This window comes from Lycium barbarum, chromosome 1, assembly GCF_019175385.1.
Source record: "Lycium barbarum isolate Lr01 chromosome 1, ASM1917538v2, whole genome shotgun sequence".
Classification (NCBI taxonomy): Eukaryota; Viridiplantae; Streptophyta; class Magnoliopsida; order Solanales; family Solanaceae; genus Lycium; species Lycium barbarum.
Window position 1 is genome coordinate 6540472 of NC_083337.1, and position 16595 is coordinate 6557066.

Below are 16595 nucleotides of genomic sequence, written 5' to 3' on the forward strand. Positions count from 1 at the left end.
AATCTGTCAACTCTACGATTGTGACATGAAATGAACGAAGAGACAACATACATCCCGAGAGAGTAACAAAGAAACTAGGGGACAAGACGAGATTCCACTCAAAAGAATTGAAATAGCCGATAGGTGATAACATAAGCCTGAAAGCTAGCAATCTAAGAAGAGATCAAAGGACGACATTAGGTAAGACAACCTAGTTCGCAACCTTTCCTTTAACAACCAATTACGAACTACGCTTGACCTGATTCCTCGGTGGATACGTAGGCAGCCCACATAGGGACTCGGTCATACTAGGTTTTTTTTTTCCCATTTTGCATGCGTACGAACTACGTAGGCTGCCCACATAAGGTTCGGTTGCGCTATAATAGAAAATTCAAAAAAAAAATCCTTACACAAAGACTATCAACATACAGACCCATCACGCCTAGATAAAATCCAACAAACCCTTTACCATAGATATAACAGAACTACGCTGACCTGATTCCCTTGGTGGGATACGTAGGCAATCCACATCGGGTTCGGTCCCTTTATTAGAAAACTTTAGACCATTTTATGTATTTACGAACTACGTTCTGACCTGATTCCCTGGAAGGATACGTAGGCAACCTATATAAGGTTCGGTCACACCACAACATAAATTTAACATACCCTTCTGAACCTAAAACTGGGGCATATTTTGAAAATATATAGACAAAAGAACGGTTGGACATCGACAAGATTGAGGCTACCAGATAGGAAGTATTATAGACCAATTACTTTAGAAGTGTCACAATCTGAAGTTGGCAGAAATATTTTACAACTTACATACATATATTCACACATATATATTTCCTTATGTACATATACTTACATATATATCTTTCCTTATATATACACTTACATATACACTTTTTAAATGAAACACTTTCTTTCAATCATTTTCACTACTGTTCATCTACCGAGGTTTGAACGGAGGTCACAAGATCCAAACAAATAAGACGAATGGAGCAGCCAACAACGTCAAGCTTCGAGTCAACACGAATCAACTTCCCCCTCCCAAACTAAGAATTTTTCTTTGAGTGCAGGAACTTAAAATCGCGAGATCAACAGTCAAGTCTATCAATCAGGGCCATTGTGGCCTCGCCTCAAAAGCCATACCACTTTACTTCCAACCTTATCTTTTAATTTATTTTTTATCAAAATAATTTTATAACTTTATACACCTGTTTTTGTAGGTTGACGAGATTGAAGGCGAATTAAATCAGGATTACGTGTCCTAAATTTGGCCTGTCACGATACCATCAACATCATGAACCAGACGGCTATTCCACCACTTTACTCCATACTTTATCAATTATTTTATCATATACTTTACCAGCTTTAACCATTTTACTCTGAACTTTGCAGGAATCATTGTTAAGTTTCCAAAGACAGCTGAAGGCATCTCCCAAGACCGCTGGAGGCATCAATATCACACCCCGAGGATAACTATACATTTTAGGCTCGTCCGCCTTTAATAGGACATCATTTTTTCAAAAGCATCGCATTGCATATGCACTACTGATTTTAAATGCCCGACAAAGGGACAACATCATTGTTCACAAACGCACAGCATTTAGGCTCGTCCGCCTTTAATAGGACACTCTAGGATTGTCCGCCTTTAATAGGACACTTTAGGCTCGTCCGCCTTTAATAGGACACTTTAGGCTCGTCCGCCTTTAATAGGATATCATTTCTTTAAATGCCTCACACGGCAAATGCATCATGTCCTCGAAAACAACCGGAGACATGCTTGGGTTCGTCCACTCTAAAATAGGACACTTTAGGCTCGTCCGCCTTTAATAGGATATAATTTCTTTAAATGCCTCACACGGCATATGCATCATGTCCTCGAAAACAACCGGAGACATACTTGGGTTCGTCCACTCTAAAATAGGACATATCGGGTTCTTCCACCCTAAAATAGGATACTTGGGTTCGTCCACCCTAAAATAGGACATATCGGGTTCTTCCACCCTAAAATAGGATACATTGGGTTCGTCCACCCTAAAATAGGACATATTGGGTTCTTCCACCCTAAAATAGGATATCGGGTTCTTCCACCCTAAAATAGGATACTTGGGTTCGTCCACCCTAAAATAGGACATATTGGGTCATTCTACCCTAAAATAAGAATTCACATATTTATCTTGAATTTTACAGGATTGGCGTCGAGTCTCTGAAGACAACCTGGGGCATCATTCGGCTATACAGTCTCACATGCATAAGCCAGACGGCTACACTATGACATTACCCTCTACTTTATCATTTATTTTACCCATTTTTGACAACTTTATCCTGAACTTTACAGGAATTATCATCAAGTCCCCGAAAACAACCGGAGACATAGCATCAAGTCCCCGAAAACAACCGGAGACGTAGCATCAAGTCCCCGAAGACAACCGGAGACATAGCATCAAGTCCCCGAAAACAACCGGAGACGCAGCATCAAGTCCCCGAAGACAACCGGAGACATATCATTAAGCCTCTGAAGACAACCGGAGACATATCATCAAGTCCCCGAAGACAACCGGAGACATAGCATCAAGTCCCCGAAAACAACCGGAGACATAGCATCAAGTCCCCGAAAACAACCGGAGACGTAGCATCAAGTCCCCGAAGACAACCGGAGACGTAGCATCAAGTTCCCGAAAACAACCGGAGACGTAGCATAAAGTCCCAGAAAACAACCGGAGACATATCATTAAGCCTCCGAAGACAACCGGAGACATATCATGAAGTCCCCGAAGACAACCGAAGACATAGCATCAAGTCCCCGAAGACAACCGGAGACATCTCATCAAGTCCCCGAAGACAACCGGAGACATCGCATGGCTACACGGCCTCACCTGCATGAAGCCAAACGGCTATACACTTATTTTACTCCTTACTTCATTCCTTTATTTCATCATCTACTTTATCACTTTAATGAATTTACCTTAAAATTCGCAGATATCAGTTATCATCGAGTCCCGGAAGACAGCCGGGGAGACCTTATCACTATCATCTTCAAATACAACTAGAGAACTTATCACATCCTCGGCATACGCATCACACATTCATTCAAGTCCCTGAAGACAACCAAAGACAACATTGGCCACACGGCTTCATCTTCATTCTCACACTCATATTTCATATCATTTACACTCTTTGTAATTTTACACTTTCAACTTTATTACTAATTTTGACATGAATTTCAGTTTTGGCAGAAAATACAACTTGCAGGGACGCAACACAACGTGGAACTTTATCTTACGCAGTGAACTGGGGCAAATTTGCTGAAGAGGAATATCAAACTCACAAGCAAAGGTCACGAATCTACTCTCGAACTCAACTCCGCCTACGTCCACAAACACGTGATACGTAGGTCAATTTCTCTTTCACATTCCCCACTAAAACTCTACTTCAATCAACTCTTTTCATAATCTCATATTCTTTTCTACATCCCCAGCGTCTCCATAACTCAACACTGGGGCATTTTTGGAGAGATTACATCGTGTCTAGTAGAGTCTTACTTATGCGTGTGTTGTGCACCACATTTATAATTAGGAGGCTATAAGCGTATGTTCCATTCTCATCACCTGGCCACAACCCTTACAAAGTTATAAATCCATGAATAACATTCTCTCGACAGCTTCGACCATAATTCCTTCAGCCCTCATAATATTTCCTACTAAAACCGTGTTTCCTTACAAGTTCGTATTTTGTTAGTCGTGGCAAAATTGGCTACTACGTCAACTTCTTCGCCCGAAAACTCTTACATCACCTCCGGTCGAAGAGGGGCATTTGTTAACACTCAATTTTGTCCCTCCTTTATTTGATTTTATCGGGTTTCTAAATTTACTGACGAGCTAAATACTTTATTTTCAAAATATTTTATTGCTACTACTATTAATATCATTACTTATACTTTTCGACGTTATGAGCATTACTTTATCATAAATTTTGAACAGTTAGTCATCGTTTCGTTTCGGGTTCGGATTCGTCAAATTAATTATAAGACAACACTTTACAAAATATTCATTTTTTACATATTAATTATTTATTGTCTTTACATAATATATATTATACCAGTTATTAAATTAGAAGCCCAAAAATAATTAAATAGCGGAGGAAGGATCAACAATTCTCAGCCAAATTAATGGCCCAAAATACAAATACAATATTCTTCAACTCTACCAGCCCACATTTTCAGCCAATTTGAGCCCAACAATTAATCCAACAAAATCCTTTCGGATCAGCCCACAACCAAAGTTCACCCAGACCAGCCCAGAAAGGATGACCCGGTCCACTTCTCCTCATTTTTTTTATCTAAACCTAATCCCTATTCCTCTTATTCACCCTCACCTTCCTCCTTCATCGCCGCCCCTCCCCTGCTCCCTTCTCTCTCTTCTGCTTCTTCCTCCTTCCCTCCTCCATCTCCGCCGCACACCACCCCATCCCCTGTTCTCCTTCACTTTCCTCTCCATTTCCTCACTTCCCTCCACGTTACCCCTGACACCCCTCTTTCATCGTCAACCTCCACCACACCCACGTTTCTCCTCTGACACCACCCCACACCACCTCCTTCTTCGTCTCTCTCCTCACGTTCTCCCCACACCCACGCCTCTGCCATCTTCCCTGACACTTCCACCACGCCTGTTCCCCGCTTCCTCTCTCTCATACGCTCTTCTTCCATTTAAAAAATCCCAATCGCAATTCTATAAAAGGAGGGGATTCAGTGTTTAGGGAAAAGGGGCAAGAAACGGGGGTCAAGATCGAGAAACAAAATCTTGGATCCCCAAAACTCCTCCAACGTTCAAATCTCCCACAAGTCTTGACCAGATTTCTTTTTATAGCCTTGGTTTCTCTTTTAATTTTTCAAAATCCGGTCCGAACCCTACTCATACTTGAAGTTCTGGAGACAAACAGAATTTCCCTTTCCTTTAACGAGTATATTGTTTCCGTCGATATCGAAACTGTCGATTCGAAAGGTTTGTCGAATTTGAGTTCGTCGCGTTCGAAACGTAGATTCGAGACGTCGATACCCGTTCACTGTACCACAAAAAGGTAATTCATTCCTCGTCTTAGTTTTATTCTAATAATTTAGTTCGTTTATGAGTTTTTCTTTTGTATGAGATTTTGAGCTAGTAGTAATTTCGTTAATTTAGACAGTTTGTATGTTAGTGTAATTGAAGAGTTTTTGCTGGTAATTAGGTAGGGTTACGCGTGTTTTAATTCCCAATCAATCGTATCAAGAGGCTGGTAGTTGGCTTACTATATTGGTATGGGTTAATTGGAATTCTCTGTTAATCGACAATGTGGTAGCTGTTTGTTTAAATATGATGTGATTCATGCCAGTTGATCAGTTTAAGAGTCATGTCAGTTGTCCAAAATGATAGGATTAATGTCGAATGGTTAGTTTGAAGTTTGGTTAGTAAGGTTTAAATATTGTGTCTACAGTAAGGTCTAAATACTGCGTCTGGGATGTTTTGAGTTTGTTTCATTGAGGTGATGTTATATTAATTGAATGAGGCTATTTGTTTCAGTTTGGTTTCAGTTAAATGTGATCAGTGTGTATTATTTGATTCGTTTTAAAGCAATACACTTGTTTGATATATGAAGCATTGTTTTGAGTGATATGTTCCCCCTAAAGTAAGGTAAGGAGTCGTTTGTTAACTCTGAATGCTATTTCTGTGAAAATTGGATGTTTTGAGCTTGTTTTGGACTGCTGATCCCATCCAGTCCTCTTTTACTATCTAAACCAATAAGATTAGGGCTTAATTATTAACTAAGTGTTTGGATAACTTGAAAATATTGTTAGCATGTTTACAGTCTTGGTAGAAATGGTTTTGACTGAGTTGGGGATTGAAATTCTGAAAGTTATAAGTATCCTTATTGTTTTAGAAGATAAGATTGAATGAGCATCATAACTTTCTGATTTGACTGAGTAGTCCAATAAATACTTTGGCATACAATTTGAAAGGATTTGAAGTCGAGAAGTTGTTAATAATTGGACTAATTGAAACATGTTATTTGATTTCATTTCATAAGGACTAAAAGACATAAAAATGAGTTTGTTTGGACATTCTAAGTGAACTATGGTCGCATACTATATTGAAGTCGAGAAGGTGTTAATAATAGGACTTATTGAAACATGTTATTTGATTTCATTTCATAAGGACTAAAACACATAAAAGGAGTGTTGTGTTGGACTTTGTTATTACTGTTTTGAGTCATTAAGGCCTTTATAATATGAATCTCAAATGTAAGTATTTGTACCCATGCCCATATCTGTTTCTGAGATTATCTCTGATTTAGTTTGTTTGTATAGTGACTGCTATACGACTTATCTTGGCTATTTCCCTTCTGTTAGATGTGCTGCTTAACCATGTTGTTATTACAAACAAAAAATCAGTAGCCCTTCTCCTCTTTTCGCACCATTCTGATAAGGGATTCTAGTAATAGACTAGCACATTTTTTCCTCTGAAGATATCTCCGGGGTAAAAGTTAACAGAAATCAGTGGCATTCTTTCTTTCAAAGTTTTCCCCAAGGGCTGTTTGGTAGCAGCAGACATCAGTACTAATTTTTTTTTTCTTCTCTGAAAACTGCATGAACAACATGTTTATGTTTGGATTAAGTTCTGAGTATGTTGTTCTATGCAAGCATGATCTGTGGCCTGCTAAGTGACTTAAGTCCAAGCATGATATTCATGTCCTATTTCTATAGATGATACTACTTGCTTGCCTGCTGTTAATCCTGAATTTATTTGCTTTTGAACTTGTCTATACTCTATGCAAAGTTTAGATGATTGACATACATGTTTCCCAAATCGCATGGAATCTGGTCTTATCACCTCCAAACTGCCTACTTTTAAGAAATGAAACTCTGTATGAATTTGTGCCTCTTTTTAGTTGTCTATTTTGCCCAGCATGGCTTTGTATAAGCATATACTATCTGGTTCACTCTCCCTGTCTGGTTTAAACTGATTTTGAGTTGTTTGAAACCCACCTTATTTGTTTGCTTATAATAGATGCCATTATAGCTTGGTGATATTGCTCACTTGTTATGATCTTCAAGAAACTTGTTGGGTATTTATTGGAGTACGGGACTCTGGATTAATATAGTTGTAAAGCATGTCTCCCAAATGTGTGCTATACTAGTTGCTTCTATGGCTATTTGTCCGAATCCAGCATAAGTCTTACCTTGTCCATTCTCTTATGATTCTGTGTGTGTTTAAGTGCCTTTATTCATTATACAGTAGTAGTGCTTGATAGTAGTGTGTAAATGTGGTCCTGTAAATCCTTATGAATTATACTTAAATATACACAGAATATTCACAATCTACTGATCCTTTTTTAGTTTATGTTCTACATGTTTAACTTTATTCGTTGAATAGATACTAATTCTTTTTCTTTCGTTTTATGCATGACATCTCGCGTATGAGTCCAATCGACTCGCCATCTCCTTCCGCATTCGGCGTTGGGCTGAAAGCCGGACAAAACCTCCCCTGCATCAGCCCAATCTGCAGTCATATGGAAAAACAAACTTTTGGGCCCAAGCCCTATAAACGCAAACAGTTCAGCAGTTGAGCCCATGAAAAATGGGCCAAACTCGTTTATTCTTCTACTCTCTTCCTTCTTTTATGATTGTGTATTTCTCTCTGTTTTTGTATGACTAACATTTTATTTTGTTAACTTAGATAATTTCTAGTATATTAAGGATTGTAGTTTAATAATGGTTAGTTAATTCCACGAGTTTATATTCACTTCTAATTGTTTCAAAACTATTCATAGTATCTATAACATTTATTTGAATAATTGATTTTCAAGACAGCATGATTACATCTTTTGTCTAGGGGAATAATAATTTATGCTTAACAATTTAGAAATTTAAAACATCATAAACCTTACAATAACGTTAGCTCATTCTATGGAATAAAAAGGCGAACTAATTCGACAAAAACAACCTTTTCACTTAGTTCTTTTTTTTTCAACATTCAGAAATACGCATTGAAATACATATTTATCCAGAACAACTTTCAAAACTTTATTAAATAACTCTTTTTTAAATTTTAGTCATTTCCTCCATATATAAACATTACATGTCCCGCTTTCTTTTAGTTTATTCTTGACTAAAATCCTTTTATGCAATTGCTATTTTCTACGAGCATTACTTTAAACAATGCTATTACACTTTCGTCTTAAAACCTTGACGACATTTATAAGCCGTGTTTACAAAATAACATTAGAAATACTCTTTTATACAAATCATTATTTTTATACAAGTTTTATTTTAAATAGCATTCTCACATGGTTATCTACAACTTTAGTCATATTTACAAAGCTATTTTCTTTCCTATAATACTATATTTACACTTAGCCTAACTAATCATAAGTCCGGTCGGTTAACCATTGTTAATGGGTCTTAAAGGGTGCCTAATACCTTCCCTTTAGACTAATTGAACCCTTACCTAGAATCTTAAGTTTCGCAGATCTTAAACAGAGTTAACTTTAAGCATAACTTTAATAAATTTCAGGTGTCCTAATTCACCATAAATAATTAGGTGGCGACTCCTTAAAAATAACAACAAAAACAGGAATCTCCAATATGTCGTACTTCTAACTTAACTCTCCGGGGTTAAAATGGGGTATGACAGTTGGCCTGGCGCACCCCACCAAATCAGAGTTTAAATTTTTTTTAGCTTGGCTTTAACAAGATCGAGCAAATTTTAGTTCTAAAGGAGTAATATGTAATTTTGAAATGCTAGTCTTGGTTGGGTATGTAAATAGATTAATAGAGTTGTCTTCTAATTATTGTATTAAATCCTTAAGTGTCATGAAGTATGAAAGAGTTGGTTTTTGTTAAGTGATAGAAAAACTCATGTGTTGGATGATTTTCTATTACTTGAAGCCAAATGATGCTCAATTAATTGGAGCTAAAGGATACTTAGAGCCAAAGGACGCATTGCTTGGAGACAAAGAATGCTAAGATGTGGAGGAGAATTGAAGAGCTTATGTAGCACACTTAGAGCCCAAGTCATTTTATGCCTATAAAATGAGAGGCAATTCTTCGTTGTTTAGCATCCCAAAAATTCATAAATCCTTTGTAGTGAGTAGAGAGAGCAATTCTCTTAGGTATAATTGGGATCTCTCCCCTTTCTTTGTTATTAATATAAAAGCAATTGTTCTCTGGTGGACGTAGGATCATTTTGATCCGAACCACGTTAAATCCTGTGTTCTTTCTTTTACGTTTCCGCTAACAATTGGTATCAGAGCATTGGGAACCTTTGAAGATCCTAGGAGGAAGAACAAGCAAAGATGAGTTCTATGAAGTTTGAAATTGATAGATTTAGTAGACGCAACAACTTCAATATCTGGAAGATCCCGATGATGGCGTTACTGCGGAGGGAAGGTTCAGTCCATGCTATTGACGGAAAGTATTCTGATGGTACATTGGCTTCTGACAAGGAGATACATTGAGTGTAATCCAACTGTCCCTTGCACCTAACGTGCTTTGTGAAGTGAGTATAAGTATCGAAGAAATGGCCAAGTAGTTATGGGACAAGCTGCAAGAGCATTACCAGGATCGGTCGGTCACAACAAGGATGTTGTTACGAAAACATCTTCACACATTTAAGATGGGATCAGGTACTTTGTTACAAGATCATTTAGATATGTTCAATAAACATGTCATGGACTTACAGATTGCAGGAATTAAAAAAGACGAGGAGACGCCTGTATGTGCTTTGCTATTTTCATTGACTTCAGGATACCGTGATATCGAGAATTCAATAATGTATAGCAAGGAGCCTATCAACCTTGAGCAAGTGCAGCAATCACTTAACTCTAGTGATGTGAGGAGGCATTTTGAAAGAGACAGAGATGATCAGACAAGTGAGCTCTTTGTTAGAGGCCGGGCTAGCCAACAGGGAAGGAGCAAAGCAAAGCACATATCAAAGTCTCGTGTGAACAAAAAGAATGTAGATTGTTGGGGCTGCGGCAAGAAGGGGCACTTTGAACGAGATTGCCCAATGTCAAAGTCCAAGGAAAAGACAAGTGCATCCACAGTTGAACAAGTACATGATTACAACATCAAACAATAATGGAAGTTATGGAAAACAAATGGGCGTTAGACTCTATTTGAGCTTATGTGTGATGCAAGCGTATTCGCTATTGGTGCGGTGCTTGGGCAAAGGCACAACAAAATCATGCACCCAATTTATTATGCTAGCAAGACCCTCAATGGAGCTCAAATGAATTATACCATCATCGAGCAAGAGCTTCTGGCCATTATCTACGCGTTTGAGAAGTTCTGAGCCTATCTACTTGGATCCAAAGTGGTTGTTCATACGGATCATGCAGCCTTGAGATATTTGATGACAAAGAAATATGCAAAGCTGCGGTTGATTCGTTGGGTATTGTTGTTGCAAGAGTTTGACTTTGAGGTCAAAGATCGAAAAGGTTGTGAAAACCAAGTTGCGGATCATCTATCTAGACTTGAGGAAGCTGGGAGACCGAGTGGAAATCTTGAGTTAAATGATGTTTTTCCCGATGAGAAACTCTTGGCTGTATCTTGTCAGGTTGCCCCTTGGTATGTAGATATCGCCAACTTCTTGGTGACGGGTCTTATCCCCGACGACATCAAGGCTTATCAAAAGAAGAAATTATTGAGAGATAGTTATCAATACTATTGGGATGAGCCCTATTTATTCCGAACTTGTGCCGACAACATCATTCGGTGATGTGTGGCCGAATCCGAGGCCATGGAAATCTTGAAAGCTTGCCATGACTCTCCCGTGGGGGGTCATCACAGTGGGAACCGCACAACAGCTAAAGTGCTTGAATGTGGCTATTATTGGCCCACCCTTTATCGTGATGCAAATTTGATGGTGAAATCTTGTGACCAATGTCAACGCCAAGGGTTAATTGGGAGGAAGCACGAAATGCCAATGAATTTTGTCATTGAGGTTGAGCTATTTGATGTGTTGGGCATCGACTTTATGGGCCCATTTGTGAGTTCTCGTGGTATGCGATACATCCTTGTTGCGGTTGACTATGTGTCCAAGTGGGTTGAAGCTGTACCATTGCCCAACAATGATGGCAAGAGTGTCACCAAATTTCTCAAAAGAAACATATTCACTAGGTTTGGCACTCCAAGGGCAATCATTAGTGATGGTGGCACTCACTTTTGCAACAAGCAATTCGCTAATCTCTTGGAGAAATATGGAGTGCAGCACAGGGTGGCAACTCCTTACCACCCCCAAACTAGTGGGCAAGTCAAAGTCTCCAATCGGGAGATAAAGAGCATTTTAGCCAAGACGGTTAATGCAAACAGAACTGATTGGTCATCTAAGCTTGATAATGCTCTTTGGGCTTATAGAACAGCATTCAAGACACCCATTGGTACTTCTCCTTATCGGTTGTTGTTCGGTAAAGCTTGTCATCTACCTGTTGAACTTGAACACAAAGCTTTGTGGGCATTAAAAAAATTGAACATGAATTGGGACGAAGCAACCAAGCTGCGGTTATTTCAAATGAATGAAATGGATGAGTTTCGGTATCATGCCTATGAGAGTGCGAGTTTGTACAAAGAAAGGATGAAGCACTATCATGATGTCAAACTTCTGAAGCGAGATTTTCAACCGGGTGATTTGGTGTTGCTGTTCAATTCAAGGTTGAAGCTCTTTCCGGGCAAGTTGAAATCTAAGTGGTCCGGCCCTTTTACTTTGGTGAGTGTGTCACCCAATGGGTCAATGGATTTAAAATCCGACGATGGGACGGGTACTTTCAGGGTGAATGGCTATCGGGTAAAGCACTACCATTAGATGGTTGATGGAGACAAGATTGTTGATGATCACCGGTTAAAACATGGCACCGGATCTTAGCATCAAAAGTGGTATTACGTCGTGCCGCGACATTAAATTGTGCGCTTCTTGGGAGGCAACCCATGTGCATTTTCGAAATATATTTTTATTCCGTTGATTTTTGTTGTTGTGTTGTTTTAATATTTGTTGATGTGTTGAGGAACCTAAGTGTTGAACCCAGAAATTTCTAGGGAAGCAGTTACACGACACATTCGACGGAACGTCGATCTGATCGACGAGACGTCGAATGCACCGTCGTGGATCACATGAAAGATTGGTCACTGGAAATAATGGCAAATTGACGAAAGGTTTGACGCTCCGTCGAACTGATCGATGGTCAGATCGACGGGTGTTCTTCTCTCTTTTTCATTTATATAAAAAAAAGGGGAACTCGACGGAGGGGGTGTTCACTCGACGGAGCGTTGAATCAATCGACGCTCTGTCCTTTTACCACGACGGTTCAACAATGTGGGTTTATATAACCCACGTCTTTGCACCGATTCTCATTTTTTTTATATAACGTCTCTCTCTCTCTCTCCACCTCTCCCTCTTTTTCATAACCGTTACCCCACCCACTTCCCCCTTCTTTCACCACCCCACACCCGCCACTTCCCTCCCTGCCCTACTACTCTATCCCTCTGTGTGTGTGGTTCTTCGGGTGTTTTTCCTTCCTTAAGGGCTGAAATCATATTCTTTCCATTTTAAGGTATGTGAATTAGTGGATTGTGTGCTCCCTAGTGTTGATTGTTTTTGCATTCCATGGCTTGTTTTGATTATTTTTGCTTGTTTTGATTGTTTTTGCATTATTTTATTATTTCGCCTAAGATGCTCATATTTTTTTGCTGGAGGTGGTTTGTTGGTTTGTTTGTGGTTGATTGGGTCATTGATCTTTAGCCGAGTTGGAGGGCATTACGACAAACACACCTCATTCATGAGGTTGTTGTTGTTTTGCCCACCAATTGTTCGATAAAATGCCAAAGTATGGCATTGTGTGTCACGATGGCTTGAAGGGTATTACGACCTTCGAGTTGTTTTTCCCGCCAAGTGTTTTCCCTAGTCTAACCCAAGCCAACATGGGGTGAAGTCTTAGTAACCCCAAAATACGTGACGATTGGCACCTCAGCCAAAGAAGTGTATGGGATCTGTAGTTTTAGCATGCGAAAACATTCGACGCTCAGTTCGACGGCCCGTCGATTCAATCGACAGACCGTCCTACTCAACGTCGAATGAGCATTCTCAAAGTTCTTAACCAAAACAACATCGACGGTCGAATCGATCGATGGGGCGTCTTTCCCACCGTCTTTCAGTTGAAATTTTCAGTGGCTAACAAGAGATCGACGATGAGATCGATGGCTCATCGATCAATTCGATGGGAACTTCGACGCTCCGTCGATCTGTTCGACGACTCTTGTAGCACATCGACGGACCACTGGCAGCTTTAAAATTATCACATGGCTTGTACTTTTGTCTGATTCTGTTATGTTTCGATGGTTGTCTTAACAACGAAGTGTGTTCTTTTCTCAGGTATGCCTCCAAAGAATCCAGTCAAGCGGGGTGGTGGTCCCAGAAAAGGCCGAGGTCGGGGGCAAACAACCCTTACTCTTAGGGATGAACCCTCTGACTCTGAACATCAAGCGGTAGTCCCAACGACTAGATCGAAGGCACAGACCACCACGCCCCAAGCAGAATCACCTACTTTACTCTCCTCTCAATCTGCAGAAGGGACTTCATTCTCCATATCCGCTGATTCTAGCGATGCAGTAACAGAACAACCAGCCGCTCCTGAGCGAAATTCAGATGAGGAGCAAGAGCGGTTGCGGCTGCAAAAGACGGAGATAGCTGCAATCAGCTTCCCCTATGAAGGGCGCCGAAAGTACTATGTAAAGGGGGCTACTACAGTCAGCGGGGGTAATCCGAGGAGAAATATTCAAGAAGAAGAACAAATCAGTATGAGCGGCTTAGAGAGCTACCCTCGGATTACTGATCTCATCCAGCACTATCATCTTAAGGCATTCACACAGCCTCCAGGGGATTATTGCCCGGCCATGGTTTGGGAATTCTATGCTACCTACAGAGTAATGCTCGAGCAGCGGCACAAGAACAAGAAAGCTTTGAAAGCTGCCCCTCAATTAGACACAGTATATGTCCGGGGTGTCCATGTTGACATCTCAGCCCGCACAATCAACATGTTTTATTTTGGTGAAGACTTCGTGGCACCGACCACAGTGGAATATAATGATAAGTTTGAAAGAAGGGCTGGGCAATCTGTACGGGAATGGTTTGTGATGGTGATGGCTAGAGGGCCGGCGGACCAGGCCCCATGGGTGAAACACTTGGCTGCCAAAATCTATAAGGCGGATATCAGCTTGGAGGCTAAATTTTGGTGGAATTTTGTCATATATCGGGTTCTGCCCACGGGAGCTGATAACATAGTGGCTGCGATGCTATCCAGGTACCCAATGAACTTGGGTGATCTGATTAGTAGAGTCATTCGGGCACGCGTACCACAGGAGGCGACAGCCTTGATATTCCCGTGCCTTATTATGTAGTTGTGTAGGTTGGCCCAGGTGAGGCACATTGATACATTTGCAGCTACTCTCCCCGCAACAAAGGTGTGTGATATCACACGGAGTAGGGATGAGACCCTTCGTACATCTCAGGCCACCAGTACTTCATTGCTAGATCTCATGGGTGAGCAAGCTAAGAATGTCATTGAATCAGTTCCTCAGGGCACAGTTGATATAGGCACGGAAGGACTGTCCACAACAGAGGCCTCCACTATGGAGAGGCATCATGCTAGGGTCAATGCACGACTTGACAGTTTGGAGATGCAGATACTCACTATTGAGAAGAAGAGTGAGTCTGGTACTTTGGGAGATTTGAAGACCGAGCTTGACCAGCTCCGAGATGAGATTGCTGCCCTTCGGACAAGAGAACAGGTTATTATGGATGACCCGACACCACCTGCACCAGTCGCCAGCATTTCCGATTTGATCCGAGTAGTTGATTTGGTGACTGAGGATGAGCCTAAGGAAAGTCGCAAAAGAAAGAGGCCTGTCACATTGGCTGATGATGAGGATGAGGAGGAGGACAATGAGGATGAAGACCTCGAGCTTCAGGAGGGTATTCGGCGGTCGCGCCTGGACACGAGGTTCACCGGCGCATCGTCCAGCACTAGTGCTATCCCAGCACCAGTCAGGCCAATTACGATAGCTCTTCAGGACCTGCAGCCACAGAACCTGTCAGCTCCACCTCTTCAGTCCACTGAGCCAGTAGTAGAGAGGGCTCCCAGTCGCACTGCTGCGAAGGAGACACCTCAGCAGCAACAACAAGATTAGAGCATTTCAGGTCGGCCCCTCTACCATGGGGTGATGGTATGATTTTTGATGCATTGGGGACAATGCATCCTTTTTTTTTGCTGGGGGTGGGGTAACCTGATGTACCTTGTAGTAAATATATTTGTTAAATTTTATTTAAAGTAATTGTGAGTTTCATGGTTGTTGCATTTTGAACTTTTGGCATGAATTTTGAATGAAAAAGGATATTTGTGAACTTAAAAATGGATCGATTTGAAATTGACCCCTCCGAAAGTTTATTAAGTATCTCAGGTTGTAATGAATTGACATGTATGGTTCTTTTTGTGACATCATAGATATTAGAGTGTGTATGAATTGAGTGTTCAAATCCTTATGCCATTGTGAGTGTGAGAACTTCTTGTGTTCATTGTTAGCATTTGTGGATCCAGAACTTGCTTGGTAGGTCGTGCTATATTGCTTAGGATAGTTGGTTGTGAAGTGATCATAGGATTTCCTTCTAAATAGTCACGTCAGCCTTAAAAAGCCCAAAACCTGTTCTATATGAATATCACTAGTTCCCACGTTGAGCCTTTGACTTTTTCTCTTGATTAGTCGTAACAAACCTTTTCCCCACTTCATGAATTCATTCCATCTTTGCACCCGTTCCCTCCTTGACACTACTAGAGAAAAGAGGCAAATCGCCTAAGCTGGGGTGGTATATGTGTGAAGTAAAGGCCAAGAGCCTAAAGGTGGGGGTGTGTGAGTTGCATAGTCGAGAACTGGATGTGTTTTATAAAAAACATAATATATATATATATATATATATATATAGTCTTACAATAATAATAATATTGTCTCATAAAAAGATTGTAAATTCTAATAAGAGTAAAATCACATCTTAGTCATGAGTTGAAGAATGAATAGATTGGGCATGAGAAGAAAGGTCAAAATCTGTAGTGTCGAGGAGGATGAGTCACTAATTTCCAAATGAGTATCCTACCCGTCCCCGAGCCTACATTACAACCCTAGAACAAGTCCTATAGTGATCACAACTGAACCATCCGAAAGTGTTAGGCATTGAAATTAAAGGCAAGAATATGGTATCTGCACTTGTCAATCATGAACTTCTTTGTGAGCGCGAGTGCTTTCTATTCTCATCCATTCTTGTCCCGATTCTTATTGTAAAATTGTGCGTAGGACATTCTCTAATCTAAGTGAGGGCATAATGGTGAATACTCGCACGCATAAATGCTTATAATAATGTGATGTCATCGATTGAAGCGTCATGGTCAATTCTAATAAGTTTGTTTTGAAAGAATCCTGTTTGGGAATGAGGAAAGAGGGAGTTGATTTGAAAAATTCACATGCCGGTAGCGATGAGCAAGCACCATTGTAGTCATTTTTACTTTATTTTTAGCATAGTTGTAATTTTATTTTG